This window comes from Haliotis rufescens, unplaced genomic scaffold (assembly GCF_023055435.1).
Source record: "Haliotis rufescens isolate VD_foot unplaced genomic scaffold, xgHalRufe1.0.p SCAF_9, whole genome shotgun sequence".
Lineage (NCBI taxonomy): Eukaryota > Metazoa > Mollusca > Gastropoda > Lepetellida > Haliotidae > Haliotis > Haliotis rufescens.
Window position 1 is genome coordinate 8,352,219 of NW_025964383.1, and position 7,416 is coordinate 8,359,634.

At 36.5% G+C, this 7,416-nt stretch overlaps 1 protein-coding gene across 2 annotated transcripts in view; it reads right to left on the reverse strand.

The window, feature by feature from the left end:
• The window catches only part of LOC124148562 (fatty acid CoA ligase Acsl3-like), a 48,836-nt gene that overhangs the window by 40,913 nt on the left and 507 nt on the right, over positions 1–7,416 (reverse strand). Inside the window, exon 1 of one of the 2 annotated variants that reach the window (XM_048391437.1) lies at positions 3,803–3,884. The exons of the other annotated variant lie outside the window; for it this stretch is intronic. The gene's annotated coding sequence lies outside the window, so the exon portion shown is untranslated. Of the gene's footprint in view, positions 1–3,802; positions 3,885–7,416 lie in introns of those variants that run through there. 2 annotated transcript variants of the gene reach the window in all.

Below are 7,416 nucleotides of genomic sequence, written 5' to 3' on the forward strand. Positions count from 1 at the left end.
AATACGGTATCACACAAAAGTGTGTTGGCAATGAAACCTCTTCAATGGTTCAACTTTGAATTGTGATAATGATTTACAGCGTTAGAAATTGGCACTAGTCCTGTAGTCCTTACCAAACTGCCCAATAGTAAAGGTATCCTAAGGACCAGTAGAAATTGACCCATTTTAAGGGTTTTGCTATATGTTATCATTATAAGGACTAGTGGACAAAAACTGTTAGTTTCTAACCCTGATTTACCGTCTAGACGTCCATAGTCATTTGTACGATTCCTATGGCAACCTTGACCATTTATCATGACTATGAGTTTTGATTGGGTCTTCCATATTTCCTTGATTAAATGCCTAGGCTTACATTTATTTCAGACACTCTTCACTCAAGGCTTTAAACAAGGCCCTGCATTTACAATTTCAATTTCTGACTAATGATTCGCTGAGACCTATCTTTAGTACTGTAGTCTAAATGTTCTCTAAAATGCTTCTGTTTAGCAGGGACACATTGTTGTGTACATACCATGTATACAATAGATCGATCATCACGCAAAGGTAATAATGGGAAGGATTCTGTGCAAAAAAACTACCCGCCATTTATTGCTTTCAGATACCCCTTACCTTGCATTAAATCAAGGCCCAACATTTAATGGAGGAAATACAGTATACATAAACTATGGAAAAGAACATTGATATATTTTGGCTTTGGCTACTAAAAGGGCTTTAGTATGCTTAGTTATTAGCCTTGACAAAGTTGACATTGTAGACCAAATGGATTTTGAAAAAAAAAAATCATCATGTCACTGTGCCTGAGTGAAAAAGAAAATTTAAGCCCTCAAATAGAAAGAAATCATAAACTTCAGAAGAAAACATGTGCCCACAGTGGAGATCCTAAACTGTTTAATGAAAAGGGGGAATGTTCGCATAAATATCTCTAACATTATTACTAGGGTCACACGAAACTGATCTGTGGAAAAGGGAAACACCACAACATGCCCAATGCATGTCTTGAAAGATTAGTGTTGCCCTAACCTCAAGATACAGACAAGTCAAGCAACATTTCACAGATAATAAGAGATAGCAATAATTAAAGGGACAACCACACAACCCCAAGCAGCCTTCCTCCATTCCTCACAGCCCCCATGTTTTACACTCTTCAGTCTTATATCAAACCTATTTCATTTGATCACAGAAAATGAGAAGTGTGGAATTTCGACAGCCTGGGAAGGTCACTCCCTCTGCATGTTTTGTTAGATTCGATATCTCCCACCAAAATAGAACACCAGGAAAACGTGCTGCACAGATGTGTAGATCAGTGCAGAAAAGCAAAATTTAAGGTTAACATTGATGAAGTGCTCTTTACATACATATAACCCCAAAATCAAGCTTCACAGAGCACGATATGTACGGTCTCATGTATCATGTTCCCTGTGCTATACAATATCTCAGTAACATCATACTATTCAGTTAATCTGAAACCAATGTGTTGTTACATTCACAGTGAATTTGCTAAAGGAAAATGGAACTTTTGATAGGACATTCTTCTTCAGGCCCTCCTGTCTATTTGAATGAAAAGAAGCATTATCAGAATTAATGTAAGAAATCTTGTGTGTATGGCTACAAGTGCGAAAGAATAGTTCCAAATGTGATCTAAATGCAGTAACTTTTGTCATAACAGTGGTTCTCATGGGAAGCACCACATAGCCGCTATTGAAACCGACAGTATCGACAACTGAACACATAAGGCCTTATTCCTTAAATTCCACATTTCGTTGAAGTACAACAACTCTTTACTGTTTGCCACAGCTTGCGAAACATGGCTGACATTATCGAAGAAGAGAAACGGGAAAGTGATTTAATCAACGCTTGTTTCCAGAGAAAATAATTCTTATGAAAAAGTTTATGTGCATTGAACGTAAACATTCCCCTTCGATACAGATAATTCATTGTCAGCAAAAATTAATTTGGCATGCATTATCGATATATTTTGATGGGAGTCCAATGGAAAGCTCAGTCATAGACCTAATTAAATTACTTCACCCATAATTTCATTCACTGTTTACGTCTTAGAGCTAGATCATGTAGATATAGTATTTGCCAAGTAACTGTTGATATAACAGGTTCAATAAAAAATTCTGTCAGTCAGTATCAACAGCAAGGAATTTGTCCGTGGTTGATTGGCACTAAACAATAATATTAATTTATAGGTACTTTTTAACATATACCATTACCAGATCCCAATGTGTGTGTTTTGGCTACCACACAGTTACCTGAAGATTGATGGTATTTGGTAGACGAGATGTCAGACATCTTCAGCGTGTTCGGAGTCCATTTCTGACTACTGCCAGCTACTGTGATAACTTATACCAGAAAACATGCCTCCCACTTTAGATAACAAATTCTGATGCACATGAATACTAGTTGCTCAATGCCACAGATTTATGTTTTATTGTGAAGACCATGAGTCAGACTAACCAAAAGAAATTACTTCACTTGTCACCTATTTGTTACCATTTTTCACACAGTTTTTCTGGAAATGGTGTTGTCTAGTAACTTAGATTGCCTTTTTACAGATAAACCTTAAGGTATTCCACTGCATTTGACTGAGTTTCAAATAGCCGCTGTGCACATATTTTGCTAAGGACCGCTGTCAAAACTGATAGTGTTTCTTTTCTTCCTGGTAATATATGCATTCGGTTCCAATATGGAAGCTATGCTACCAATACACCTTCATTTTTAACCCATTCAACGCGTTATATTGAAAAAGATAGGAGGGCCTGCTTCTTTTTCAATATACCAGACAAAAGAATTTTCCTTTTGGACATCTTGGATGACAATCAGACAATGTCCAACATAAATAACCGATGTGAAACATGAATCACATAAGTTAAGTATTACATTCATGTGAACAGTAAATTATATTTATTGTCAATAATATGATTATTACACTTTTGAAATTTGGAACTATTGTCAATTTCTAATGATCTTGTCTATTTGGTATGTATGTATTCAATGCTCACAATGCTAACACCAATGCAAAAATATAGACCATGTGTTTTATCCTGATTACCAAGTGGTCTCATTAACATGTTTAAGGTCAAGTACAATATGCGATGTTGATCAGCTTATATATGATGTATGAGGACTGTATCAGCAAGAAAAGATATGTAACACTAACTGACTCTGGGGGTTAATCCGTAGCAACAACTGTATATTTCACACCAAGGAAAAGGATTTGACTCACATATCAAAACCTTTATTATCCTTTATTCATAATCTAGATAATCAAACTAAAGTCTGTTAATTATTTAGCATGTTGAGTTAACATGGTAAAAATTAGTAACACACAAAATGGTTTTAACTTTATCATGTTTATATCATGTATATTCTATCAAGTTAGTACTAGTGCCTTACACACACGACATGGAATGTAACATCGATATTGCAGCACACATACACCAATTACAACAAATATGATCATTTTTATTTTAGTTACATTATGTACAAAGCTATTACTTCAGTAATATCACATCTAACCTACTGAAAAGCATGTGTCAAATGATGGCAGTAAGCATGGCAAAGAATGTTTCATACTGAAGAGTTTAAACAAGTTAACGGTTGTATTGTCTGCCTCACCATCAACAAGATCTATCTCACCATCAACAAAACCTATCCACAACAATCTACACTACTCACACTAACAACATGAACAATATGACCATGTTGCACCATTACACAAACTGTAATAGACATGTAACAAAATGACTCAGGTTGTTGAATAGTGCTTAAGCTTGGCTGAAACTGCCTCACTTACCAGCTAGAACTGTGCCACTGTGTGATCAGACTTACTCCGCATACAGGACTATTACTATACCCAGCCTTCATGGACTAATCGTGATAAAATTCCTTGGTGGGTGGGTTCATAAGTACATAGGTGTGGACTTTGAACTTCAAGTGTTGGGGTGCATGGGGTGATATTCTTCACTGTCATAGATGTTCAAAGTGCAATTCTGTGATTAGTGATGAAGTAACTTGTGACAAATTTTATCATAATTAATAATCAACACGATCCACTGGCATGTCTTATGTTATACACAGTGTTATCAGATCAGCATAATTATCCGTAGCATTGGGAATTGGTTGAAGATTCAAGGTTGTTCAGTGTTTTGAAAGAGCTATTGCAGGTGGAACTCGTGAACACTTTATCAATTATAACATTGGAGTTATAGAAGGTTATAATAACAATACAGTTTAGAGTTGGCTAAAAAGAAAGATAATCAGACTTCTACTATGAATTTGGAAATTACTTGATTCTGATTGGTCAATCAGAGGCTATTAAATCACAATAAACCCCCTCTGATTGAAACAGCTGGTTTGAAGACCGCATCAACATGGAAGCTAATATTCATATAAATAGTACTTTTTTCAGTCTTGTCGGTAGGCATATTTAAATAACTATATCTACCAGTGTAAGTTACAAAATGGAAAGTGTCAGTTACTACAATATTCAAAGGATGTGTGGCAATACATTTCATGCAGAAAACATGATATTAATCTGCAAAGAGAATGTTTGCAAAGTTTTGGGGACAATATTTGAAACCTCACGCTGTGGGTCCGGTTACAAATTCAATTTAGTGTGGTTAAGTCTACAGGTAACCAAGCACTACTTTGAAAACACATTATGGTTACATCTCTTAATTATTGTTCATGGGAAGAAATATTAATCATTATCGATATGAAACTGTTGTCATCGATAATAACTCACATAAACTATAGTAATGAGATAAAGTTTACATTTACCAAAACAGATTTGTCATTGTCAATAATGTCAATGATGGAAAGCAACAGTTTTTGTTATATCTCAAATGTCCACAAAGTAATCTATGCACATGTGTCACTGCTCGACATTGGTGTGAAATCTGTTCATTTCAGGACTTTCTTGGATATTTTCTTAAAAGTTCCTTCACCGATATTTATCAATAATTGATCGGTATTTAGTTACCGTTTATCAATCTCTATGATCTATATCGATAGCCAGCCCTAATACAGCTAATGTAATTTCGCCACCTGTAACAAACAATGCAGGTGTTTTGTTTGTAACTAGAGCAGTGTTTCCAGTAACCATGGCTACTTATAAAAACTGAAACTTTTCAAGAAATAACATCATGAACATGGCAACATAGGTTAAAATGGTTTAAAAACATTGAAAATCAAACCACATTGTTCACATGGTTAAAAACTTCAAACTACATTGGTGATCCAAAATGCATTGCTTATTATGATGTTTACTGCACTTAATACATATTTATTTCTAAATTGACAGCAAACAAATATACAATAATCAGTATTAAGCTGAACATGCATAAAAGAATACATACAAAATTGAAAAACATATTTGGTTTAAGATTCATATCTAAACACTGATCGGGTGTACTAATTAATTTAAAGTTCTGCAACTGCATCATGCCCACTAGAAGTTGTCCAAAATGAATGAATAAAGTATAGGAACCAACATCAGAAAAGGACATGTAATAATCTTACAACTTGTCAACAGGTGAAATCATGAACAATTCAGAGCATCCAGAGTACATCGAGATAAACCTGATATTAGGACCTCTGGGCATGTCATATTCACCTATAGGGAAAAAATGGTTCTGGCTGGCTGATTTATTTCATGCACCAATGCATCCAAATCCTTACAGTGATAAATGGGAAATTTTACTGCCTTGTAACATCTACCCGTGAAGATCTGGCTGGTCTTCAGACCCATGCTTGATGTAGAGGCGACTAACCGTCACTAATGAGGTCGGAAGGTCAGACTCAAAGACTTGGTTGATGTATGTCATCATGTCCCAGTTGCGTAGATCGATGCTCATGATGTCCATCACTGGGTGGTCTGTCCCAGACCATATTATTTACAGACCAGTGTTATATAGCTGGAATATTGCTGAGTGCAGCATTAACATGATTAAACAACAAACAGAACAAATGTTTCGATAATCATGGGGGTGTTTTGGGAGTTTTTAAAATCTGTTTGTTCTAGATAGCTCATATATTAAAAGTCAACATCAGCCATTTTCAGGCAGGCAGTATCAAAAGTGTTTGGAACAGACTGCTAGCATGTTTAACATCCACAAGAAATGTTTTTAGTGAGTATGGATCTACGCTGCTTTGGAAATATTCCAGCAATATCACGGCAGGGGACACCAGAAATGGGCTTCACACATTGCATCCATGTGGGGAATCTTACCCAGGTGTTTGGCATGACGAGTGACAATCTCATTAAAATAAGATCTAAGTTCTCGCTACCGCTAAACAAAGCTCTGAGGACATCCCATTACGGGTCACGTCAGAACGACCTTTCGCGCAATTTGACCGATCAATGAAATGACTGACAAGAAATCAACATTAGCCAATCAGAATGCAGCTTTCTCATGTTTCTCGAGCTTTACGAAACTAGTTTCAAACTGGCGACTACGCTTCAAAACATATTTTGACGCATTCTCGATTAAAAAAATTAAAACTGATATGAAGAACATTCTGGAAAGGCTTATAGATAGCCTAGATTGTATGGACATAATTATAAAAACTAAACTGTCGTTCGGCAAATCCCGTGTTAGATATTTCGTGGTTGCATGATTAGAAAACACATTCATGATCTGGTAAGTGAAGCTCTGATTGGTTGGATGAAAGGTCATTCTGACGTGACCCGTATTGGGATGTCCTCAGATCTTTGTTTAGCAACAGCGAGAACTAAGATCTGATTTTGATGAGATTGGACGAGCGGATGCTTTAACCATTTGGCTACCCAACAGCCCCTGATAATGATATGTTTACATATACCCTTGGACCTTCCTGGGTGGAATAGGTCTTTAGCAACGCTTGCTTGCCATAAAAGACGACTGTGCTTGTCGTAAAAGGCGACTAATGGGATGGGGTTGTCAGGCTCGCTGACTTGGTTGATACATGTCATCGATCCCAAATGCATAGATCAATGCTCATGATATTAATCACTGGATTGTCTGCTCTGATACATCTACATGCACCCAGATTCTTTTCATGTTTCTGCTAGGGACATGAGTTAGAACAGGTCCCCAGAATTCAATTGCTTAAGTAATTAATGGAAATAAACAATTTAAGATACAAACCTGGGTACATGTATCATATTGAATAATATGCCAATAGCACAACCCTATCACACACAAAATAAGCCCACTTCCCAAAGGATAAGGTATCCTCTGGTAACCCATGGCCTCAGGCAACCTGACGACTGATCTAGCATCCGTGATCGTCGCCCACACATTCCAAGGCATCTTTATTAATGCCTCATCCACAACCAACACAAGTGCTTACTCGTTCGCCTGTACTAACACATACAGCTTGATTGTGCACTTTACACCTACACCATGTACACCGGCACAACTACTA